Below are 27,523 nucleotides of genomic sequence, written 5' to 3' on the forward strand. Positions count from 1 at the left end.
CACCACCTTTGCAGCTGCTCAAAGGAATTTGCAATCTTAGTTCATTATATGGTATGGAACAGTGTTTTTTCTTTCTTATAACACTGCAGAATTGTAATTAAGGCTGCATCACTCTTTCCATTATAACCCGTTATTTTCAAAAGTTCAGTGCTTGGCTCTTAATTTTTACCTCAGAATATATAATATGGCACGCTAACCTTTTTCATATACTTTCATATTTTATTTATCAGCTTGGCTGGGGGAAAGGATTTGCTAAGATATTACCCTGTGACTCCCAAATGGCTGTGGGAGATTTGGGGACATGTAGACAACATTACTGACTGACGAGGAAAAATGCAACCTAAGATGATAATGTATGTTTTTGAAGACCAAGTGTCAGTACTCTTATAGAGTTCTTGTGTGCGACTAAATTCCTTCGCTGAATCCTATTAATAAGATTAGGAGTCCATTTGTCCTTATACAGCAGTGCTCTGGCTGAGAGCATAGAAAAGATTTGTAATTATGGTTAAATATTATTATCATCCCCCGTCAGTATTTGGGTACAGGTGCCATTGCGTAAATAGATGTCCTATTCAATAATAATAATAATAATAATAATAATAATAATTTCATTGTTTATACCTTGCCCATTTGACAGGGTTGCCCCAGCCACTCAGGGCAACTTCCAACATATATAAAAGCATAATAAATCATTAAACTTTTTTTTTTTTTTTAAACCACCCTTCCCTATACAGGGCTGCCTTTAGATGTCTTCTAAAGGATGTAGTTCCTTACTTCCTTGGCTCCTGGGTTATATAACTCTATACCCCTCAATATTTCTCCAATGAAAATAGGGGTGTCCTAAGGAAAAGTGGGGCATTCTGGATCAAATCAGAAACCAGAACGGCTTCTGCAAATCCGGAACTGTCCCTGGAAAATAGGGACAACCTGGAGAGTCTGCGAGGTTTGTAGAGGTATAGAAAACCCTATGGGAAGAGTAAATCCCCAAACTAGCCCAGTTGGACTACTCATGTTTAGTGGTCACCCACCAATGAAGACTGAGCATGCTCAGGAGCCCTGGAATGCTAACTGAATGCTGACTGTCATTGCTGTTTGATCTGACATTGTTAAGAGTGATTTTGTAGCTGGTTATCTGCACTTCTGACCCCATTTCACTGTTATTAGAGAGTAAGTGCAGGGTTTTCCACTCCCCACTAATAGCAGGTTGTGCCCAAATTGAGAAAGGTTGCATGGCTGTAGTAACACTCTTAGCGTACTCTCATTTTCCTCCATCCAGTATATGTCAGAGTTTTGAGCATGCACACATATAAAACCTTCCAGTAGGATTCTTGCCAACAGAGTAGCAGAAGACCCTGAAATGGAGTGTTTCAAGGGTGGGGCTGAGCAAGGCTGAGATCCATTAGATCCTGAGCCATTCTCACAGCTGGCACTCACCAGTGTAGGGTCTGATCCTGGGCCAGATCTGGTACATGAATTGGGTCCACTGTCTCTGCCCCCACCCAAACTTCTACGACCACTGGGAGTACTCTGCAAAGCCTTGATGGAGGCAGGATACTCTGTAAATTAGTTGTGGGTAGCTGCTCACACATATTTCAATGTGACACAATTGCAATTGAACTAGTATGGATACAACCCTAGATATTTCCTTTTGCAAATCTGTCATCATATGCCATCAATATGTGGGTGTACTCTTTTAAATATTTATGATCAATAGATGTATTAATAGTATTAATGACTGATAGACGTATACATTACAATTTTATACATGTGCTCAGCTAAGGCTTGCAAATGCCAAAGAATTTAGTGGTAGATCTGTCCGGATCAGAATAACAAACTAAGATGTTTGAGGTTCAGATTTGTTTTACTTTCTGTTGCTAACCTATTTCCCTCTCCTCCTGTCAAACTTCCAAGATCCAACTTTGAATAGGTGCAAACAAAGAGTTATGTCTCTTCTAGAGGCAAAATGTTTCACAAAATATTTTCTGGGATGAAAATAGGGATTTTATAATGAAAGAAAATGTTTCACAGCATTTTATACTGTTCAAGGCTTGTAATAATGGCCTTTAGCAGGTCTTGGAGCCAGACTGCCTCACCCATATAACAGAGGTTACATTACAAGAGACATTCTTGCAGTCAGCAAGCATATGTTCTCGTGTACCTACTTACCTACTTGTTTTTGTCTGCAAAGATTTCTGAAGCCCATTTTCAGAAAGTGCAGAGTTAATTAAAAAATAGAGTACGTATAATTGAGTAGTTTCTTTTAAAAAGAACCAAAAACCCCACGCTTGGTGGCAAATCCTCTTCTTTTCCCTAACTAGTTGCACATGCTCCAAAGAGAGAGAGCTGCCTTCGTTCTCCTTTTTCTGCTTAGTGTGATTTTATGAGTTGTAAATCAATATTTTTATTGCTTTTTCCATGTAATAATATGTAGCAGCACTTTACTAGTTCATTTTATGGGTTTCACCAATACACAATAAACTTTCACAAACAAAACCTCATGGATCAGGCGTTGCAGTTTGCTGTTGTTGTGAAAACATTAAATTACTCGCTGGCTTTTCCCATAATGCTGACAACCTACAATTTCCTCTTCTACTTTTTTTTTTAAACAATAGTCTATAAACTACATTGTTAATCAGGTAGTGTAAAATCCAATTAGAGACATTAGAGTCCAGAACTACAAGTGTTAAAGGAATTTATTTCTTGATTGACAAGAAAGCTAACTAGACCCATCTATTTAGAATCTTAGGGACAATTAGCTGCCTTAGTTTCATTTATTGTGACATAAAAAATCTGGTTTATTGGGAGTTCTATGAATAAGATTTCTATGATATGTACCAGGAGAAAATATCTTCCAAGTAAAATGATTGTTTTGCTGTAATAAATTGAACCATATGTACACTGTGTTATTCAATCTTTTTTCTTCAAGGCATAAATTGATATTAAAGAACATTTAAGTCATAACACATGGTTATCCAGGCATGAACGAGGCAATAACCCATATAAGTTGTCAAGGTGAAGCCAAAGCATTTATTAGAGGTTTGTGTTGTTTTTGAAAAGTGCACGGTTGGATAAACATGGATTAGTGCTATTATGCTGCTACGATGACTCAAGTGTGTTTTTACAGTGTCAGTAATTTTTATGTTTAAAAATCACTGGTGCAGTATATTAGCTATAATTTATGTTTATCATCTTGTGTATTCTAATAGGTTTCAACAAACCATTTAACATTTCAGCTTGTGCATATACATTACTTAATAGGTATTTATCTTTTAAAAAGAGATACTTAAACAGGACTTTCAAAGCTTGCAACAGCATACTAAGAGAAAATGCTGGATTGGAGCACATTAATTCCCCACCCTCCACCCTTGGTTGGCATTTAACTTTGAAGAGTGCAACAACACAATTTCTTCTTATTTTTGTTGCCGTGGAACTGAGAAGATCAGTCATCTCCAAAACCCCACTGGCCTGAATGACATCCATATCCCTGACATGAAGTGTCCGTCACACTTAATAAGTAGGGAAGATGTGATAAAGCCAACACAGCTGAAAATGCCAATAGCTCCTTGTGATCAAGGGACATGATAACATTGCCCTTTGAAAGGTGGTGAAGGAAGGAATTAAAGATGGAAATTCATAGAGTACTTGAACATTATAATTGTCAGAGGGTCCACTTTGTATCTGGTCGGCCACTGTGAAAACACAGTGTTGGACTAGAAAGGCCACTGGCCTGATCCAACAAGGATGCATGCTTTTAGGTGTCCTTGTCCCTAGTTAAGCTGGTGAGTAATCACTTTGTGGAGTGTACTGCCTATTTTTCTGGTTAGGGGGTTCTGTGTATGATTAGCCATTGCAAATATTTATATCTTTGAAACAAACATAGTTGGATATGGATGACATAGTGGCTGCTGCTGCTGCTGCTGATAATAATAATAATCCTTCTCATCATCTGTTATTTATATGCTGCCCATTTGACTGAGTTGCCCCAGCCACTCTGGGCAGCTTCCAGCAAGTTGTAAAACTGCAGTAAATATCAAGAACTTCACTATACAGGGCTGCCTTCAGATGTCTTCTAAAGGTCAGACAGATTATTATTTCCTTGACATCTGATAGGAGCGTGTTCAACAGGGTGGGCGCCACTACCAAGAAGGCCCTCTGCCTGATTCCCTATAACCTCACTTCTTGCAATGAGGGAACTGCCAGAAGGCCTTCGGAGGTGGACCACAGTGTCAACTAGGCCAGGAGTGCCAACTCTAGGGGCCTGATATTTAGCCCCCTCAATATTTGCTTGAAGGGGACACGGCCCCCTCAATGTTGACGGAGCCAGGTGGACATGACATCAGGGAAGGCGTCAGGAGACGCGTGTGACGTGACACACACGTGACGTGAGCTGGGCCCCTCACTCTTGGGGGCAAATCTGCCGCCTCTGAATTAGGCCATATTATGCCACACAGTATTTTAAGTACAGAAGTACAAATGACTTCAGATAAGTCATAAATGGTCCTCAGTGGATCCCAGACCTAAATGGGTATGGGCACATACCTTTTCCTTCCCTCTCCTCAGCCCCCTGTTCATTGTAAACCAGCCTTTTAACAGTGCATTCCCTATGCCTGCCTTCTCCTATGCATCTTTGCCAGTTATCTATCCTGAAGTCTTTGCATCATATATTTCAAAGCACACAAATTCTTTTCTCTTTTCTGCTTAAGAAAAAAACAGGACTGGACATCACGAAAGAGAAGAAAACTTGGGAAACTTTTATATATGTATTTTTTTTAACCAATACATGATACAGGCATGCTACCTAGCCCTAAGCATGATTACTTAGAGAGCTAAGTTTCACTGTGACTTACACCCAATTATGTGTGTATAGGATAGTAGCCTTCATTTATTGTGGCACAGCATGTGCTTATGATGAAAAATAAAGGTTCTGGCTACCCATAACTTTGGCTATCCATAAAGTTTGGAAACTTTAATAATGGAGACCAAGTGGTATTGCTTCGAAGCATATACTGAGTTGGGCAAAGTGAAGGGAAAGAATACTTCAGGCTAATATAGAAATGTCTAATGATCAACCTTGAAAAACGTACTAGATCTATTTACTATGGAGGTCATTTCGTTGGGGGTAAAAAGGCTTTGCTTAGAACTTTGCAAATATGGACCTCCTAATCTGCTCAGCCATAGATTTTTCAAAGAGGCTATCAATTATCCTGACTTATTCGAGCATATCAATTGGCTGACTTGGCAAATAGGGGGAATTTATCACTCACAAGGGGAAAATTGACCAAGATAGACCACTTACTATTGCAAACTACTAGCTGTTAGTAGTAATCTTGCCTTTTTCCATTTAATTGGAGATCACAGGAGTATCTTGTGGATAATTCCAATTAAATGGTGTATTTGCATAACATGTAATTTTAGATATATGTAAGCAGGAAGGACCTTTGAGAAAGTCTTTCATTTTGCCTCTGTAAATTACCTAGCTCTACAAACACCCTTTCATTCACTTTGATTTGGTCATTACAGCTTTAGAGCTGGAGACTATTCCTAATAATACGTGGTGTGAAAGCACCATGTACAAAATCAATGTTTATGTTACAGCAATGGGCACAACACCAATATATTAAAAAAACAACAACTGAGGTGCTTAGAATAGCATTGTATTGAAATTTATTCAGTATCACCTGTGCCCAATCCAAGCCTATATTGTGGACTTGTAGCGACAGGCCTTAAGGAATGGAGAAGATACAGAAGAGTCAGTACTTAGATGTGGGCAGCTGAATATATTTAATTGTGCTAAATACTAATAAAATGAAATACATTTTTTATAAACTGCAAACATTGCCTAGTGATTAACAGTTCTAGTCATCACACCCATTGGTCACAACACTGTAAGGTAGGGGCAGGTTTGTACAGCAAACAATTGGTTGGAATACTGGAAATTCAGGAAGAGGACTAGGAACAGTCCCCAAGGGGAGCAAATAGTTATTTGATACCTTTTTCTTGTATTTTTGGTCTTTGTGGAAGCCGCCCAGAGTGGCTGGGGAAACCCAGCCAGGTGGGTGGGGTACAAATAATAAATTATTATAATATTATTATTATTCTTGATGTAATCATATTCTGGGTGATGGCTAATACAGCTTTGCTTAGTTGCTGTGCCAGGAGGCTTTTGGGTATCACATGGCAGGACAGAGTCTCAAAGATGTGCTCTCACAAGTCCACATTCCCAGCATGTTCACACTCCTGTCTCAGTGACTTCTATGCTGGCTTGGTCAGGTCCTCAAAATAGAAAATGGTAGCATCCCCAAGGACATGCGCTACAGGGAGCTGGCTTCTGGCACCAGGCCAATTGGCAGACCAGCTCCGCAATACAAAGATGTCTGCAAAAACGGCATGAGGTCTGGCAACATCAATAATCATATAGTGCTCACCACTGAAGATTATATTAAACAGAATGGTGTTTCATTTTCAATGGTAGACATGTATATTCAACAAATTGGGGAGTGTGCAAAATGTGGTTATTTCTGTGCTTTTATCACCTGATGGGCTAGCTTGTGATTGGCTATGCGAAAAATTGTACTGGACAGATTCCTAAATAAACAAAAATGAAGTTTCTAACTTAGATGGATCTTTGTGGAACGTTATATTCTGACAAAATTGGATCAATCCAGAGCATATGCCTTAGATCAGTTCTCAAGCTTTTTTTTCTCTGGCCCACACTTTCAGAATAAAAATTTGTTCGTGCCACACAAAAAATTTTTATTGATAAGAAATACATTGGAAAACAAAAAGAAACTACTCCTAGTTATGTTTGATTTATAATGTAGAACACAACTACTTTATAATATAATCATGGGGCATCCAGAAAGTAAATGAGCCCCCCTAGCGACTAGAGAGCTGTGAAAATTTATGCCCCTGACTTTTTAGACTTGTCTACCCATCTAATATCTGAAACCAAAGGGGTGCACTGGTTGCCAGATGTGATTTTGTTTGTTTGTTTAAGCTGTGTGGTGCAGATAACCATCATGCAAAGGAAACAGGCTTCCTTTTTTCACAGGGTTACTCCGGTGGAAGTACAACTTACTGTTCAATCTGCATTTACTATACAAATTCAAAATATACCAAAAAGGACTTAAGAGCACGCCACTTCCCAGACCATGAGCTGATGGGCAACACTTGTGTCAGCTCCAGTGGCTGTGTATGGTTGCTTCCAGTGTGGTGTAATGGTTAAGAGCGGTAGTCTCATAATCTGGTGAACCGGGTTCGTGTCTCTGCTTCTCCACATGCAGCTGCTAGGTGCCCTTGGACTAGTCACACTTTTTTGAAGTCTCTCAGCCCCACTCACCTCACAGAGTGTTTGTTGTGGGGGAGGAAGGGAAAGGAGAATGTTAGCCGCATTGAGACTCCTTCGGGTAGTGATAAAGCGGGATATCAAATCCAAACTCTTCTCTTCTTCACTCCTATTCTAATTGGGACAGTAACTGGGATATCCCATATCATTGGATTAGGTATACCATTAAGTGGGGGAGCAGCTGCCATAAAATGAGGACCAGTTCTCATGGAATTCTGACTGACACGTGAGGGTTTGTTGGGAAGGAGGTGAACACAGAAAAAACGGATGAGAAACCGAATGAAATGGAGTGGCTGGACTGGAAGGAACACACACACACACACACACACACACACACACACACTATCTCAATGTCTGGACAGGCCATTTCCTGGTTCACACTGAGAAGCTATTTTAAAATGTCTCCAGAGACAAAAGTGAGAACTGCCTACAGAAATCAATAGAGAAATCCAATATCTTAATGCGGGTGGATGTAGGCACCAATGTGTCCTGTCCCTCCACTGCGCCAAATGGTAACAGCAAAGGTTATTGTCCCTGCTCTTTCTAACTAGTTCTCATTTAGTTTGCAGCACTTCCTAAAAATTACCCCACGAATGCAAATCCCAATGCAAATCCAATTCGTTGTATTTGTAGGCTAGAAGGTGCTCTGAGTGAAAGAGAGTGGTTCAAAATAGGCCTGCTGTGCAGTTCACACGGGACACTGCGGGTCAGGGAATGAGTGGTTTACAAGAAGCCTGCAGTGTTGCCCAGAGACCATATAGCACTGGTCCTGAAAGATCTTCATTGGCTCCCAGTCCGTTTCCAAGCACAATTCAAAGTGTTGGTGCTGACCTTTAAAGCCCTAAATGGCCTCAGCCCAGTATACCTGAAGGAGCATCTCCACCCTCGTCATTCAGCCCAGACACTGAGGTCCAGCTCTGAGGGACTTCTGGAGGTTCCCTCCCTGTGAGAAGTGAAGTTTCAGGGAACTAGGCAGAGGGCCTTCTGGGTAGTTGCGCCCACCCTGTGGAACACCCTCCCATCAGATGTCAAGGAAATAAACAACTATCTGACTTTTAGAAGACATCTGAAGGCAGCCCTGTTTAGGGAAGTTTTTAAGGTTTGATGTTTTATCGTGTTTTTAATATTCTGTTGGGAGGCGCCCAGAGTGGCTGGGGGGGGGGGGGTTCCAGCCAAATGGGCAGGGTATAATTAATTAATTAATTATTAATAATAACAATATATTAGATTCCTACTGAAGGTTTGGGTTTCAGCTGAAGCTTACAGCAACCCTGCAGTGTGATCCATTGTTTTTCTCCCTACATTACAGGCTGGGATGAGAAACTGTGATACAACAACCCTGCAGTGTAGTTCACTAGAATAACCCTATATCAGATTGAAGGGCTGTACTGAGTGAGAGACTGTATAGCACCCCTGAGATATTGTAGGCCAAAGATTTCTCAGTTGCCTGCACATGAAATAAGACCCAAGTTAGAGAAGGGTTTCCTATCTTTGATGTTAATTCTACAGGCTCACATTACACACACACACACACACACACACACACACACGGGATAAGGCGCAGCATTTGGTTGCAGGGGTCCTCTTGTCTTTTACCAAGCTTAGAAGTGGTAAAAACAACAACAACCCTGAATCCTTTCTATGAGAACCTGAGTTCAACAGGAGGACACTGAACACACACAGCACTTCTTTGACTGAAGAAATATGGAATAATGAGCCATTTTGCAAATTTAGGCAGCCAAAGAGCATAAAGCAAACTCTATAAGTTAAAAGTTCAGAGCAGCTGAATTTTGCATTTTGGTTCCCAGTTGTAGATTTCAACTTGTGTATACTAATTCTACAGTCAAAGTTTAAAATATTTTCTAAACATATAGTTAGGGCAAACTATATGAAGTAAGGAACTCGCAGCCTAGCAGAAGCAGTCCTCACAAACAATTATTTTCATTTTAGCACTGACAATTATGCAAATGTGTTTGGAACAGCAATGGGCACCTAATTATGACACCTAATTATGCCAATTTATTTATACACCTCCTTGAACAACATTTTATTTATAACTCTCCTGCTCATTCAAAGGCAAGACAAAGTAGTGAAGAATTTCACAGATGATTGCCTCATTATTGAAACATAAGCAAAATATGAACTATTTGAACTTCACAGGCGCTCCACGTATACACGGATTCTCCTCTCCTTGATTAAGACGGAAACTTTGTCAACATGTGACATCTGTGACTTCATCTGACCACTGAAATGGAAAGAGAATCATTCCCCCCGGGTGACCTAGCTCTCAGTAGCCCTCTCCCAGCTTCTTGTGTCCTGAGTCATTTGTGCTGTGCTTTGCATCTGCTTTGCATGTAGAAGGTCCCAGGTTCATTGCTCACTCCTGGCTGAAACCATGGAGAGTCGCTGTCAATCAGTGTTGACAGTACTGAGCTTGATGGACATACCCTTACATTTTCTGTGAGCTTGAAGGACGAAACCTGTCCTTCAAGGGTGCCATCTAGGCTGCCATGTTACTAAGCACTAATACCTGACTAAAAAAGGTAAAGGGCCTCCTGATCGTTAGGTCCAGTCGAAGGCGACTCTGGGATTGCGACACTCATCTTGCTTTATTGGCCGCGGGAGCCAGTGTACAGCTTCCGGGTCATGTGGCCAGCATGACTAAGCCGCTTCTGACGAACCTGAGCAGCGCACAGAAATGCCGTTTACCTTCCCGCCGGAGCGATACCTATTTATCTACTTGCACTTTGACGTGCTTTCGAACTGCTAGGTTGGCAGGAGCAGGGACAGAGCAACGGGAGCTCACCCTGTTGCTGGGATTCGAACCGCTGACCTTCTGATCGGCAAGCGCTAGGCTCAGTGGTTTAGACCACAGCACCACCCACGTCCCAGTAATACCTGACTACCAAGTCCTATAAAGTTGCAGTCTCAAAACAGAGCATGCCTCCTTTCATATGGATATATGGAATGTTTTGAGGCTAACCTGCTGCACTTTCTCAAGGTTGGGGCAGAAGAGGGTTGGGGAAGGAAGACCTCCCTAGTCACCATAAGGTGGGATCTAGGTTTTGGGGCTATGTATTATTATTATTATTATTAGTCACCTTATTCATAGAAACGACTCAACGTGACTTACAAATACCAAGATGATCAATGCAACCAAGATGATCAAGGGTCTGGAAAGCAAGCCTTTTGAGGAACAGTTGAAGGAGCTGGGTAAGTTTAGCCTGGAAAAGAGGAGACTGAGAGGAGATATCCTAGCTATCTTCAACTATCTGAAGGGCTGCCACAAGGAGGATGGAGCATGCTTGTTTTCTCCTGCTCTGGAAAGTAGGACTCAATGGCTTCAAGTTACAAGAAAGGAGATTCCGACTAAACATCAGGAAGTACTTTCTGGTAGTAAGCTGTTCAACAGTGGAACAGTCTCTCTCTCTTGAGAGAGAGGTTGTGGACTCTCCTTCCTTGGAGGTTTTTTTTAGCAGAAGTTGGATGGCCATCTGTCATGGATGCTTTAGCTGAGATTCCTGCATTCAGGTGATTGGACTTAGATGACCCTTGGGATCCGTCCCAGCTCTACAATTCTATGATTCTATGAAATACAATATAACTATTGAAACAAATTAACTACCGGTACACTAAGGAAAGTTTATCCCTGGCACCTAAAACCAGACAAAGATACCAAGCTATCCTTCCTGGGGAGAGCATACTACAGGTGAGGAGCCACTACTGAAAAGTCCCTTGAACTCACCCAAGGTTGATAAAGTTAGCTTCCAGCACTTCCCATTGCCTCTGCAGATACTGTGAATAATTGTGGCTCTAGTTCAACTCATAGTATATGTCTCATCTCTTTGTTCCTGGGTCCCGTCACAAACAATGCCCTGGCTGCTGTCTCATCTCTGTTTACTTCCTCTTGCTAAAACACACACAAGTCACGCTACTGCTTTGGAGAGAAATATGGGTTTCTGCCAGTACTGAGTACCTTCAACCTCAAACAATGCACAGATGATCATACCAGGGAACTAATGTTTATTGTTTGACTTTTAGATGTACAGTGCAAGATTCACCATCGCCACGTATTATCTAGAAATGCTATATTTCTACGATTGTGTTTTGGAGGCTACAGTGAGATAATAATTGATTCTGTGACAGGGAGTGGCTAATTTGCCAACAATATAGTATAAAACACATTTATACAGTCAATTACACCCAAGTGCATGGCCTATTTGCTTTATAATTTCATAAACTTGCCAGCAATTTAAATAAAAAAAGTTCCATTAAATTATCATATCATGTGATAGAATGATATTGCCAAGTATATTAAACCATGTGTGTTCAGCCAGAATTAATTAAATATTATTACTTTTTTTCTTATTAACATATTGAACTTACCCTTCCCACTCACTACTAGAAATAGAAGCCGATTAGCAAACAAAGCAAACTTAAGGCCAAAGTTTAAAGATTTTTCCCCGGGGTGTTTCATTAAGATTCCTAAGTTCTTTTGTTTAAACATTTGCTCTTGGCAAATGTGCTTGTATTGGGAAAATATTGTTGTGTTCTTAGATATGAGTACTGGAAATCATGACGGGGAGGGGGAGCTTTATGGCCTGGTTCTACGAGCTTCTGCACCAGCAACTAAGTGTTTCAGATTAAGCACAATGGTCTGCAGGGGGATTTTGCCCGTGTTTGTTTGAATGTCATTAGTACCCTCTGCGTGACTTGAGAGCCTGCTAAAGCAAGGTCCGCAACTACATGGTAGCTACCCTTGCTCACCTGCGACCATACAAACACAAAAAATATATTTGCACTGCACCTTGTTCAAGAAATTGTCAGCACAAGCCCCTTGCAGACCATCCACTTCAGCAAGGTCAGAGACATTGGGGTGTGTGGCTTGTATTACCCTGTTGAGACAGACAGACAGACAGACAGTTCCTTTAGGCTGAAACCATGCCACCCCTTTTTGTGATGGTTTCAGGTCACTTCCGGTTTCGGTGCGCCACAAATGGCCGCTGCCTATATTCACAATCCTATATAAGTCCACATCAGAAATAAGCCCTGTTGATTTCAATAAGAACACAGGAAACTATCTTATACTGAATCTGACCACTGGTCTAGCTCCACAATGCCGGGCAGTGGTTTCCCAGAGTTTCTGAAAGGAACATTCCTTTTCCTACCTGGATATGGTGGGGATTGAACCAAAAACCTTCTGCCACTAAGCCGCAGTCCTTCCCCCTAAATCAGGTCAGATTGTCTAGAATTGCAGCCTCCTTTAGGAGTAAGACCCGTTGAATCTGTGCGATTTGGTTTGGAGTAACCACGCACAGGATTGTGTTGGTCATTGTGGAAGAAGAAGACGAAGAAGAGTTTGGATTTGATATCCTGCTTTATCCTAAGGAGTCTCAAAGCGGCTAACATTCTCCTTTCCCTTCCTCCCCCACAACAAACACTCTGTGAGGTGAGTGGGGCTGAGAGACTTCAAAGAAGTGTGACTGGCCCAAGGTCACCCAGCAGCTGCAGGTGGAGGAGCGGAGATGCGAACCCGGTTCACCAGATTACAAGACTACCGCTCTTAACCTCTACACCACACTGGAAGCAACCATACGCAGCCACTGGAGCTGACACAAGTCTTGCCCATCAGCTCATGGTCTGAGAAGTGGCGTGCTCTTAAGTCCCTTTTGGTATATTTTGAATTTGTATAGTAAATGCAGATTGAACAGTAAATTGTACTTCCACCGGAGTAACCCTGTGAAAAAAAGGAAGCCTGTTTCCTTTGCATGATGGTTATCTGAAATAATCATAGAATCATAGAATCATAGAGTTGGAAGAGACCACATGGGCCATCGAGTCCAACCCCCTGCCAAGCAGGAAACACCATCAGAGCACTCCTGACATATGGTTGTCAAGCCTCTGCTTAAAGACCTCCGAAGAAGGAGACTCCACCACACTCCTTGGCAGCAAATTCCACTGTCGAACAGCTCTTACTGTCAGGAAGTTCTTCCTAATGTTTAGGTGGAATCTTCTTTCTTGTAGTTTGGATCCATTGCTCCGTGTCCGCTTCTCTGGAGCAGCAGAAAACAATCTTTCTCCCTCCTCTATGTGACATCCTTTTATATATTTGAACATGGCTATCATATCACCCCTTAACCTCCTCTTCTCCAGGCTAAACATGCCCAGCTCCCTTGGCCGTTCCTCATAAGGCATCATTTCCAGGCCTTTGACCATTTTGGTTGCCCTCCTCTGGACACGTTCCAGTTTGTCCTTCTTGAACTGTGGTGCCCAGAACTGGACACAGTACTCCAGGTGAGGTCTGACCAGAGCAGAATACAGTGGCACTATTACTTCCCTTGATCTAGATGCTATACTCCTATTGATGAGGCCCAGAATTGCATTGGCTTTTTTAGCTGCCGCGTCGCACTGTTGGCTCATGTCAAGTTTGTGGTCAACCAAGACTCCTAGATCCTTTTCACATGTACTGCTCTCAAGCCAGCACTCAAAGCCTCTGCATGTTAAAAACCACCACAGAACATTGGTTCCCGCCCCCCCCCTGGAGTAAAATTGTTTTGGTTTGTATTTGAAAAAAAAAATTACTTTTTCGTGCAAAATAAACCAGCACTATTGATTCTGTGGATTTTCTGTTTTAAGAAGACTGAGCTGAATGATAAGAGTTAGCCTTTTCCAAATATGGCACATCATTCATTCCTGCAAAGCACGAAAGGGTCAAGCACTACTTGACATTAATCACCCCCACGGAATTTATTTATTTATTTGAAACACCCAGTTCTACACATTTACCACCTCTTGCTTTCTGCACATGCAATGATTTTGCTGTCTCCAGCTTTGCAGCCACGTGGGATCATTCTAGAGAAAGCTTTATCTTCTATTCCTTTTCAAAATACATTTAGAAACCTCCAAATTTTTAAAAAAGTGCTGTCTTATAATTACCAGCATGCATATACTCTAATAAGATAGTATGGTTGAAAGTGGATAAGCATATCTTTAGCAGCAGTCTGCGAGGAATCAGCAGAAATAATTATCATCAAGATTTAATTATGTCAGACAAGAGTATCTGTCCTGAATAACAGTGTAGACACTGCAGAACTGACACTGTTGCAGAATCCAGCCTGCTCCCTGTATACTTCTGTTAATCACAGGGTTAGTTGCTCTACTGTGGCCAAAGATGAATCAGGCTTGGGGCTGATAATGGCACGTGCCGGGGAGCTTTTGGTGCAATACTTAGCACAATGCAATACTGGATGTAAGATAGAGAGGGCTGTGTGGATGTGTGTAGAAACTAGCCTACCACACAGAGGTGAAAGTAAGACTGATTGCTCCATCCACATTGCCTCTGGCCCCACCCACCATTGGCGTGTGGGCTCTGAAAGGTTGCCCCAAAAGGAATGTAGCCCCTGGGCTGAAAAGGGTTACCCATCTCAACTCTAGATAGACTATTAATCTGACCTGGGACAAGGCAGCTTCTTATGCCTAGGATGATCAATACCTGTTTACAAGTCACCCCTTCTTTTAATTTCACTCTTGAAACAGCCCATGTGACATCACCGAAAAATCATACCATGCAAATATTATGCAGATGATTTTCAAACGCCGTATGCCATTTAGATCCAGCTCTTCATATATTACCCAAGTAGGGCTTCAACACGGACTGCAGTGTCCTCCTCTTTCTGCCGTGAGTGGACTCTACTTTTGCTAAATTCTCAAACGTGTAGGGTTTGATTATTCTGCTGAATGGAGTTTTTAAGCAAGGCAAATCTATAATCTGGGTAAATATTATGCACTATTATTAAAATAAAAAAAAACACAGAAGGGAGAGAGGGAGGGAGGGGGGAGGGGGAGAGAGAATTGTGCTGAGTTAATTAAGGCTTCAAGAAATGCTTGCTTTTATTGGCAATTTTTTTGTTGCAGGAAGAAAACTAAAAATTAAGAGGATAGTTGGCAGCAATATTGATATGCTAATGGATAAACATGCTAATTTAGAAAAAAACTAATCAGCAAAGACATTACTAATGGAAATGTACTGGAAAATGGCTAATGCTGTATACAAACCTGGCATCTACAAAATTAAGAAGAACTTGCATTGTATTTATAATTGTGACTTGAGAGCAAAGCTTAGGGTTTAAAGACATCTCAACTGTCCTATCGTGGTCCCACAAAATCCATTCAATGGCTGTACAGTTATGTTGTATTGCTTGCCCCTTTCACTGAGATAGGAACTAAATATCCATGTTAATGTTTCATTTACTAATGCCTACGGAGGGGAAATCTTGCAACAGGGTATTATGACAATGCATTGTCACATTTGAAGGGTAGAAATATAATGCAAATCTTGTTGGGAAATAACTGGGGAATCCCAATTCATCCTGAAGTCCCACATGTGTGGGAAACTACCAAAAAAATGACTATCTGAATTCACCCTGTAAGTCTGGTTCTCATGCCCTACTACAGGACACGGGTGGCACTGTGGTCTAAACCACTGAGCTTCTTGAGCAGTTTGAATCCCCACGACGGAGTGAGCTCCTGTTGCTCTGTCCCAGCTCCTGGCAACCTAGCAGTTCGAAAGCATGCCAGTGCAAGTAGATAAATAGGTACTGCTGTGGCAGGAAGGTAAATGGTGTTTCTGTGCACTCTGGTTTCTGTCACAGTGTTCCGTTGAGCCAGAAGCGGTTTAGTCATGCTGGCCACATGACCTGGAAAGCTGTCAGTGGATAAACACTGGCTCCCTCGGCCTGAATGTGAGATGAACGCTGCAACCCCATAGTCGCCTTTGACTGAACTGAACCATCCAGGAGTCCTCTACCTTTACCTTTTATCTTACAGGTTGCAGTAATTGATAATTTAGGCAGCAATCCTAACCCCACTTTCCTGGGAGTAAGCCCCATTAAATTTGACTGACTTCTGAGTAGGCATGGTTAGGCTAGGCTTGCAGCCTCAACCCTACATATACAGAACTAAGTTCCACTGAACTGAGTGATGGAGCTTCCTCCAATAGCTTCGTATTAATAACCAGCAGCCCAATCCTACAAACAGGATGCACCTAAATTCTACAAGTTTCCTTGTATCACGAGTAGAAGGAATATGGGGAATGAGATATTTGTGTGTTTGGAACAACTGCTTCACTCTGTGAAGTGGCAGACCTTGGGGCCTCAACTTTCAGCGGCACCCTATGCAATGCCAAAATATTCCCCACCTCTCCTGTTCTATTCTAAAACATAGTTGCAGCCTCCCCTGCTGTGCCCCCAAAACTTTGCACCCAGTGTGACTGAACGGGTCATGCTCCCCTAATACCTTAAAATCCTGTAGGTAGGTGTATGAATGCTGCCCTATGTAAGATGTTTTAAGGCTTTTAGTTTTAGCAAGAAATACAAGTCCCCAATCTAATTTCTCTCTCCCCCCCCCACCCGTACATATGCTTTTCAATCAGAGATATTGACTCTTCTATAAATATAAACTGCTGGTGTGAAAGGGAAAGTGGGAGGATGAGTAGTGGAGCCCAGCCCGTGTAGTTGGAAGTAGGCATTGTTAGGGACGCCATGTTGTTCTTCGCCTCAGGTACCAAAATGTCTTCAGCCACCTCTGACTCCTATTTTAGTCTTTACATGTGCTTGAAAATTCCTTTGGGGGCAGAAAGGGCTAAACCAGTCAATACGAGGATTGACAAGATGATCCAATGGGAAGGAGATTAAACTCCCAATGATTGACATGCATGCAAATGTAGTAGTTACTACTCTGCATGTATGCTAATATGTGACTTCACCTGTGGATGTGACCTGGATATTGGACCCACAGGAAGGAAGAAATTCCTTTCCAACCTTCCAAACTGAATTAGCGTAACAGGAAACAAGCAGGAAAAATGAGGTGGAGGGGGATCTAGTGCTGGCATGTACAAACATATCCAAACAATCTGTTTCCAAATCAAATGTGATGTATCAAATACGGAGCAGGTCACGTTAGCTGAGCACACTTAAAACATTCAGCTAATTTATTTCACGCAAACATTCATTCTCCCCCCACTTCCATATGATTTGGCTATAGTTTCTTTTTAAAAAACAATTTAAGAAACGTGGCACCTAACATTCCACACAGAATTCCAAACGGGTCATAGCAATAAGTATTATTTTCCACCTGTTATATGCATTGGTTCCATTAAGGTTCAGCTTATATATATGCTGTTAGATTGCATTAGTATTTTGTTCTTTAAGTAGCATCATCAATGTACCAACAAAAATGGCTGTCAGAAGGAAAAGCTGTCAGTTCCAAATAGCTCCCTCGGATAATGCTGGTGCAATTCAGTGAGCACAATTAAACAGTTCAGGCTACTCCCATGGGATAGGCACTGTGAATGATTTCTTTTGAATGGTGTATCAGGTGGAATGGACATATGTAGGATTATTCCTTTGCAGATATTTACAGCGTAAATTTCCTATTCAGTTACATTCTAGTACAGTAGATAGAAATTTTAATTTCTGGATTCCTTCCCACCATCCCACCACAAATGTTAAATATTTATTATAATAACCAGTCACACAAATATCTCCGTTGTTCTTAACATTGCAATCAAATGCATATCTGCTCAGACATATTACATTCTGTGGAATGGACCCCCTGATAAGATCTGCAGGAGGCCATCAGCTGCAGAGCACAGTGCTCAATTGGTTATATAAGGGGTCAGACGATCTTTTAGGTATCCCACTTCCAACTTGGATAGAGCTTTATAAACCAAAACCAAGACCAGGAGCTAATTGGCAGCCAGTGCAATTCTTCCAACAACAGGATAAAATGCTGGTGATATCCTGCCCCAGTGAGCAGTTGAGTTGCTGCATTTGGCACCAGCTGCAGCTTCTGTTTTTTTTTTTAATTTATAAATATTTATTAAAGTTTTCACAATATTACATAATGAAAAAGAAAAAAGAAAAAATACAAAATAAAAAACAGTTAAAAACAATTCCATCTTTTTGTCACTTATCTTTCATTTGCTTGTTTCCCGGACCTTCTCATACCTCCCCTTTTTGTATTCCAGTTCAATTTATTAGTTCAGCAATTCCTTTCCCTCCTTATTTTATCCTGATCCTTAATCTTAATATATTATAGCATTAAATTTTTACCTGTTAAAAATCCAATTCTTTCATATTCTTTTATACCATTACAGCTAGAAACCACTTAACTTCAATCCAACATCATTCTAATATTCGTTAATTTTGCAATATTTCTGTAAATAGTCTTTAAATTTCTTCCAATCTTCTTCCACCGACTCTTCTCCCTGGTCTCGGATTCTGCCAGTCATTTCCGCCAATTCCATATAGTCCATCACCTTCATCTGCCATTCTTCCAGAGTGGATAGATCTTGGGTTTTCCAATACTTTGCAATGAGTATTCTTGCTGCTGTTGTGGCATACATAAAAAAAGTTCTGTTCTTCTTTAACACTGATTGGCCGACTATGCCCAGGAGAAAGGCCTCTGCTTTCTTCAAGAAGGTATATTTAAATACCTTTTTCAATTCATTATATATCATCTCCCAGAAAGCCTTAATCCTTGGGCACGTCCACCAAAGGTGAAAGAATGTACCTTCAGTTTCCTTACATTTCCAACATTTATTATCGGGCAAATGGTAGATTTTTGCAAGCTTGACTGGGGTCATGTACCACCTGTATATCATTTTCATAATATTCTCTCTTAAGGCATTGCATGCCGTAAACTTCATACCTGTGGTCCATAACTGTTCCCAGTCAGCCATCATTATGTTATATCCAACATCTTGTGCCCATTTAATCATAGCAGATTTCACCGTTTCATCCTGAGTATTCCATTTCAACAGCAAGTTATACATCTTTGACAAAATCTTAGTTTTGGGTTCTAACAATTCTGTTTCTAATTTTGATTTTTCCACCTGGAAGCCAATTTTCTTTTCTTTTTTTTAAAGCAATTTATTAGGTTTTACAATAAAAATAAACATAATAAACAATATAACATTGATCTTAACATATTTTCACATTTTCTTTGGACTTCCTCACATCTCCCGCTCCCACTTTCATCGTTATAACATTTTGTCAGCAATTTATCATCTTATTTAAATTCTTATATCCCTTCTATATTTCATAATCTTATAGTTCTCAGAAGGAGCTAAATTTCACAGTCTTACTTATTTTCTTAAAAACTTCTAAATTTAGTGGTGCTCAGTTATTTTGATCTAGCATCTTATTTAGCATTCACTCAAATTACAATACTTTTGTAAATAGTTCTTAAATTTCTTCCAGTCCTCCTCAATCCTCTCTTCTCCCAGGTCACGGATTCTGCCGGTCATTTCAGCCAGTTCCATGTAGTCTATCAGTTGTATCTGCCATTCTTCCAGTGTGGGTAGATCTTGAGTTTTCCAATGTTTTGCGAGAAGTATCCTTGCTGCTGTTGTTGCATACATAAAAAATGTCTGGTCCTTCTTTGCCACCCCTTGGCCGACAATACCCAAAAGGAAAGCCTCTGGTTTCTTAGTGAAGGTATATTTAAATACCTTTTTCAGTTCATTATAAATCATTTCCCAGAACGCCTTCACTTTAGGGCAAGTCCACCAGAGGTGGAAGAACGTTCCCTCACACTCTTTGCATTTCCAACACTTATTATCAGACAGGTGGTAAATTTTGGCAAGTTTGACTGGGGTCATATACCATCTATAAATCATTTTCATTACATTTTCTTTCAGAGCGTTACATGCAGTAAATTTCAATCCATTACTCCACAACCTCTCCCAATCCTCAAACATGATATTATGCCCAATGTCCTGTGCCCACCTTATCATAGCCGATTTAACCGTTTCGTCTTGTGTATTCCATTTCAACAGCAAGTTATACATCCTTGAAAGTACCTTAATCTTTGGTTCTAGCAATTCTGTTTCTAATTTCGATTTCTCCACCTGGAACCCTAGTTTCTTATCATTTTTAAAAACTTCTTTAATCTGAGCGTAATGTAACCAATCTCGCACTTTGTCTTTCATTTTCTCCAAACTCTGCAATTTCCAATTGTCTCCATCCTTTTCTAGTATTTCCCAATATTTTGGCCATTTAGCCTCCATATTGGGTCTTTTTCGGGCCTTGGCTTCCAAAGGTGAAAGCCACCTTGGTGTTTTATTTTCCAGCAAGTCTTTATATTTTGTCCAGACATTAAACAATGATTTTCTGACAATATGGTTCTTAAAGGCCTTATTTGCTTTAACCTTGTCATACCATAAATATGCATGCCATCCAAAGGCATTGTTAAACCCTTCCAAATCTAACACATCAGTGTCTTCAAGAAGTAGCCAGTCTTTTAGCCAGCAGAACGCTGCGGCTTCATAGTACAACTTTAAGTCTGGCAGGGCAAAGCCCCCTCTTTGTTTTGCATCGGTTAATATCTTAAACTTAATTCTGGGCTTTTTGCCCTGCCAGACAAACTTAGAAATATCTCTCTGCCACTTCTGAAAGCACTCCGTTTTGTCCAAAACCTGAAGTGTTTGAAATAAAAACAACATCCTTGGCAATACATTCATCTTGATAGCAGCAATTCGGCCTAACAAAGAAAGTTTCAATTTTGACCAACTATCTAAGTCTCTCTTAATTTCTGTCCAGCATTTTTCATAATTGTCCTTAAATAGACTTAGATTTTTTACTGTTATGTTTACCCCTAGGTATTTTACTTTTTTAACCACATTAAGTTCCGTCTCATTCTGAAACCGTTCTGACTCTGTATCAGTCAAATTTTTCCCCAAAACCTTAGTTTTCTGTTTATTTAGTTTAAATCCAGCCACCCGACCAAAGTCATTAATCAGTTGTAATACTCTTTTCGTACTGGGCTCTGGCTTCTGCAAGGTCAAAACCAGGTCATCTGCGAAAGCTTTTAATTTATATTGTTTCTGACCGACCTGAATTCCTTCCACCAACCGATCCCCTCTAATCATGTTCAATAGCACTTCCAGAACCGAAATGAATAACAAAGGGGAAATAGGGCAACCTTGTCGTGTCCCTTTTTCAATTTTAAACTCTTCTGTAACCACATTATTAACTATCAGTTTAGCTTTCTGTTCTGAATATATCGCCTCAATCCCATTCTCAAAACCCCATCCCACTCCCATCTCTTTTAAATTTCCCATCATAAATTTCCAGGAGATATTGTCAAAGGCCTTCTCCGCGTCTATAAAAATTAAAACTGCTTTTGTATTTATGTCTGTTTGCAAAAGTTCCAAAATGTCAATAATGTTCCTTGTATTAGCAAACAGATGTCTACCTGGGAGAAAGCCGGCCTGGTCCTTATGAATTACTTCATTTAAAACTTTTTTAAATCTATTTGCCAAAATGTCTGCAAATATTTTGTAATCCACATTTAAAAGAGAGATGGGACGGTAGTTCTTAAGTTGTGTCTTTTCAGCTTCCGACTTTGGTATTAATGTGATGAACGCTTCCTTCCAAGACTCCGGTGCCCTCTTCCCCTCCATAATTTCATTGCTGACCTCCATCAAAGGTTGTATCAAATAGTCTTTTAATGTCTTATAGTACTTGGAGGTCAGCCCATCTGGTCCTGGAGATTTGCCAAGTTGCATGTTCTGGATGGCTTGTTCGATCTCCTGTCGTGTTATTTTAGAATTCAGGATTGTCCTATTTTCTTGTGACAATTTAGATAGTCCGTTTTTTGCCAAAAATTGTTTAATCTCAACATCGTCTTGCGGCCCTTGGGTGTATAATTTTTTGAAGTATCTCTGGAAACACTTTCTGATATCCACTGGATTCTGGATGTTTTTTCCATCAACCTCTAAGTTTGTAACAGTATTTAATCTTTGTCTTCTCTTCAACTGCCAAGCTAGCAGTTTTCCACATTTATTCGCCGACTCAAACGTTTTTTGTTTCATTAATTTAACCTTCCATTCAATTTCCTGATTTATCAATTTAGAATATTGTGTTTGATAAAGTTTAATTTCTCTCAGAGTTGGCTGTGACTTCGGATTCACTCTTAATTTCTTCTCTAATTCTTTTATTTTATCCAAGATCTTATCTTTTTTCTCATTTTGTGTTCTTTTCTTTACTGCATTCTGTTGTATCAAGAATCCCCTCATTACAGCTTTGCTTGCGTCCCAGATTATTCTTTTTTCCACCATATTATTCATGTTTATCTCAAAGTAGTCCTTCAAAACTTTTTGGGCCTTCTTGGTAATTTCCTGATCTCTAAACAAATTGTCATTCATCTTCCATCTAAAGGATCCAGTTGGTAATAGTGTCATATCCATCTTTACTGCATTATGGTCGGAGCAGGTCTTTGGGCAGATTTCCACTTTTCTGACCTTAGGTGCCAGGCCTCTAGAAATCCATATTTGGGCGATTCTTGTCCAGGTCAGTTGGGCTTCAGAAAAGAATGTTCCCTCTCTTCCTAGTGGGTTCTTTGTCCTCCAAATGTCAATCAAATCCATATTGTCAGTCATTTCAAAAAAGGTTTTAGGTAGTCTGCCGTCTTTTGTAACATTTTGACTTTGTGACTTGTCCATGTTAGTTGATACGACCCCATTCATATCTCCCATCATTATGATGTTGTTGTAGTCCAGGTAGTCCAGCATTGTCTCCTGCAGCTTCTTGTAAAATTCCGATTTCCCTTCATTAGGTGCATAGATTCCTAATATCAACAGTTTCTCTCCTTGATATTGTATCTCAATAGCCAAAATTCTTCCATGTTCATCTTTAAATAGGAATTTAGGTGACAGGCTCTCTTTTGCATATATCACCACGCCTCTCTTCTTAACTTTGTCCGACGATACAAATTCCTGGCCCAATCTTTTATTTATTAACACTTTTCTGTGGAGCCTCGTCACATGTGTTTCTTGTAAACAAATAATGTCCAATTGTTCTTTTTTTAATATATGAAATATTTTCTTCCTTTTTTCCGGAATGTTACAACCATTAATATTCCAGCTCAACAGTTGCAGAGACATCCTGAATTATCTGGTTATTTTTCAAGGGGTGGTATCTTGTTCTCAGGATCTTCAGGTTCCACAGGTGCTGGTGTTGGTACTGGCGTTGCCTCAGGCCCAGAAGGTAGTTCAATTCCTTTTTGAAGGTCCTCTCCGTATGTAGACAGGAATTTGTCTCTCTCTTCCAGTGTTCTTACTTTAACCTTTCTCCCTCTAAAGGTAAAAGATATTCCTTGGGGAAATTCCCACCTGAATGGAATTGCGTTGCTCCTTAGTAGTTTAGCAAGTTCAGAATAGGCGGCTCTAAGATCCAGCAGTAGTCTTGGGATATCTTTATAGATTTCAATTCTTCTATCCAAAACCTCCAGTGATTTTACGAAATGTAGGCCCAAGATCTTATCCCTTTCCTCCTTTGATCTCAATGTTATCAAACAGTCTCTGGGCCTCTCCTTCTTTATGAATCTTCCAAGTCTGAAAGCTGACACGATTTTAAAGTCCTTTTCTTCCAAATTCCAGAACTTGGAGAATTATTTGGTCAAAAACTCAGTTAGATGTCCTTCTTCTGCCTCTTGTAATGATCTAATCCTCAAGTTATTCTCACGATTTCGCAGTTCTATCATAGAGAGATAAATCTGATGTTCCCCAACTTGTTTAGTGAGTGGTCTTACCTCTTGCTCTAAATTTTCTAATTTTTGTCTGGTGTCCTCAGCCAATTTCCGATTTTCTGCTGAGGCCTCCGTTAACTGTCCAATTGCTTGTGCATTCTGTACCACTTGTGTAGTTAATTTATTTAGACATTCTGTATTTTTGTCAATCTTTGCTGATTGCGCATCTACTTTCTTGTCCAAAGCTTCCAATTTTTCAAAAATTTTGTCTAGAACAGAAACAGATACTCCTGAGGCCATATCTTCCAATTGTAACTGCTCTGCTTCGCCCTCTCCCTCCACTTCTGAGGGCAAAGCAGGTACAGATGATCTACGTGTCTGCGAGGCTGAGGTTAGAGTTGTTAAAGTTGTTTGTTTTGCTCTCCCTCTTTTTCTTGTGCCACTCATTCCAACGTTATCTGTCAGTCAAGGTCACACTGAGTTATTCCCATGGGAATGGAAAGGTCCAGAGCAAGCAAACAACAAGGGAATCGAAAGTAAAATGTGCATGTAAAGTCACTGTTTTAATCCAATCCTCTAGAGGGAGCTTAAAATGTCTTTCAGAGTCAAATTTAATGTCCAAGAACCTTCAAATACAAATGTTTAGCAGAGTTTATAAATGGTCACTTTGTTACAGACAGTGCTTATTTATCTCCAAAAAGAGTGTTTCAAATTTAAAAGGTCTCAATACCCTCAGATTGTTTCAAGTTCCAATATACAGTATCCAAATCTGCAGTACTGACAGCTCCCTTAGTGCTCAGGCAGCTCCTGACTCTGGGTTTCACCTTCTAATTTGTAATCCAATAAAAGGAGGAAAGTCAAGTGCAAGTAATAATCCCAAATCTTTAGCTTAAAGTCTTTACTTTGAGATGCAAGTTCAATAGATGCTTAGATCTGTAAAGCTTAGAATCTCTTTCTTTCAGCCTCCACTCCTCCAGCTGATTGCTTTTTTCAAGTTCAATGGCTGCGGAAGACGGACTTCCTGCTTCCACGTCTCTCCGCTTTCAGCCAAGTTCAAGCCAATTTAAATTTTCCCTTTAAAGTCTCTAATTTCAAGTGACTCAGTCTTTTACTCACAAGTTAGTTGCTTTTCGTCCGAATCCGTAATTTAGCAGGAAAAGGGATCAGCGCTCACCGGCAGCAGCAGCGCGGCTTCGCTCCACAGGCTGTGAAGCAGCTCTCAGCGCCGCAACCCCCCTCCGCGCTCCGGAGCCCCTTACGGGGTTCCTTTAGCGCTTGGAGGGTCGCTCAAGGCGCCCACCGAGCCTCAAGACCCCAGGCTCTTGCTGCCTGGGGTTTTTCAGAATGGGTCTCCGCTTCGCCGTAGCGGACGACCCGTTGCCTGCGGAGCCTCCTCTCCCATTCAGAAGAGGACCGCCATTGCCGTTCGCGCCGCCCCCGGAAGTCTGGAAGCCAATTTTCTTATCCAAATTGTATGCCTCCATTATCTGATAATAATGAAGCCAGTCTCACACTTTGTTTTTTAGTTTTTCAAAACTCTGCAATTTCAATCTATCTCCATCTTGTTCCAAAATTTCCCAATATTTTGGCCATTTGACCTCCATATTGAGCTTTTTCAGAGCTTTCGCTTCCATCGGTGACAGCCACCTTGGGGTTTTATTTTCCAATAAGTCCTTGTATCTTATCCAAACATTAAACAATGCTTTCCTGACAATATGGTTTTTAAATGCTTTATGTGCTTTGACCTTATCATACCACAGATATGCATGCCATCCAAATACATTGTTAAAACCTTCTAGATCCAAAATGTCAGTGTTTTCAAGAAGCAGCCATTCTTTCAACCAGCAAAAAGCTGCTGATTCATAGTAAAGTTTAAAGTCTGGCAGGGCAAATCCACCTCTTTCCTTTGCATCTGTTAATATTTTAAATTTTATTCTAGGCTTCTTGCCCTGCCAGACAAATCTAGAAATATCTCTCTGCCACCTCTTGAAACAGTCCATTTTGTCCACAATTTGCAATGTTTGAAACAAAAACAACATTCTAGGCAATACATTCATTTTTACCGCAGCAATACGACCCAGCAGTGAAAGCTTCAAATTTGACCAAATTTCTAAATCTTTTTTCACTTCAGCCCAGCATTTTTCATAGTTGTCTTTAAATAAATTCCCATTTTTTGCTGTCATGTTAATCCCCAGGTATTTAACTTTCTTAACCACTGTTAAACCTGTCTCATTCTGAAACCTCTCTCTCTCCATTGGTGTTAAATTTTTCTCTAAAACCTTAGTCTTTAACTTATTCAATTTAAATCCTGCAACTTGACCAAATTCTTGGATCAGTTCTAAAACCCTTTTGGTACTAGATTCTGGCTCCTGTAACGTCAATACTAAGTCATCTGCAAATGCTCTCAATTTGTACTGTTTGGTTCCGACCTGTATACCTTTAACCAACTGGTCCCTTCTTATCATATTCAACAGAACCTCTAGGACCGATATAAAAAGCAATGGGGAGATTGGGCAACCTTGTCGTGTCCCTTTTTCTATCTTAAATTCTTCCGTCACCACATTATTTACAATTAATTTAGCCTTTTGTTCAGAATATATTGCACTTATACCATTTTCAAAACCTTGGCCTACCCCCATACCCTGTAAGTTTTTTTTCATAAAAGTCCAAGAAATGTTGTCAAAAGCTTTCTCCACGTCTACAAATATCAAAACTGCTTTAGTATTTATGTTCACTTCTAGTTTTTCCAAAATATCAATTATATTCCTCAAATTGTCAGACAAGTGTCTTCCCGGGAGAAAGCCCGCTTGGTCTTTATGAATCTCTTCCGTCAACACTTTTTTCAATCTGTTGGCCAAAATGTCTGCAAAAATTTTGTAATCCACATTGAGTAATGATATGGGGCGGTAGTTCTTAAGCTGCGTCTTTTCAGTCTCTGTTTTCAGTACAAGTGTGATATATGCTTCTTTCCACGACTCTGGTGCCCTTTTCCCCTCCATTATTTCATTACAGACCTCTTTCAAAGGTTGTACTAGCCATTCTTTTAAAGATCTGTAGTATCTAGAAGTCAGTCCATCCGGTCCTGGAGATTTACCCAATTGCATATTCTGAATGGCACCTTCTATCTCCTGTTCAGTTATTTTGTAGTTCAACATTAATTTATTTTCTTGAGAGATTTTTTGTAATCCATTTGTTTTCAAAAATCGATCTACGTCAGTTTCTTTCTGTGGCCCTTGTGTATATAGTTCTTTAAAGTACCTCTGGAAACAATTTCTAATCTCAGCTGGGTTCTGTATATTCTTTCCTTCCACTTCTAAATTTGTAACTGTATTTAATTTTTGTCTTTTTTTCATTTGCCAAGCCAGCAATTTCCCACATTTATTAGCTGACTCGAATGTCCTTTGTCTCATTTGTTTAATTTTCCATTCTATCTCCTGATTCATCATTTTCATATATTGCACTTGATATAACTTTATTTCTCTCAAAATCTCTTGCGACTTTGGTTTTACTCTCAAATTTTTTTTCACTTTCCTTTATTTTCTCCAAAATTTTGTCCTTCTTCTCATTTTGGATTCTCTTCTTTAATGCATTCTGTTGTATCAGGAACCCTCTCATAACCGCTTTACTTGCGTCCCAGATTACTCTTTT

This window comes from Podarcis pityusensis (assembly GCF_964106645.2).
Source record: "Podarcis pityusensis genome assembly, chromosome: 12".
Taxonomy (NCBI): Eukaryota; Metazoa; Chordata; class Lepidosauria; order Squamata; family Lacertidae; genus Podarcis; species Podarcis pityusensis.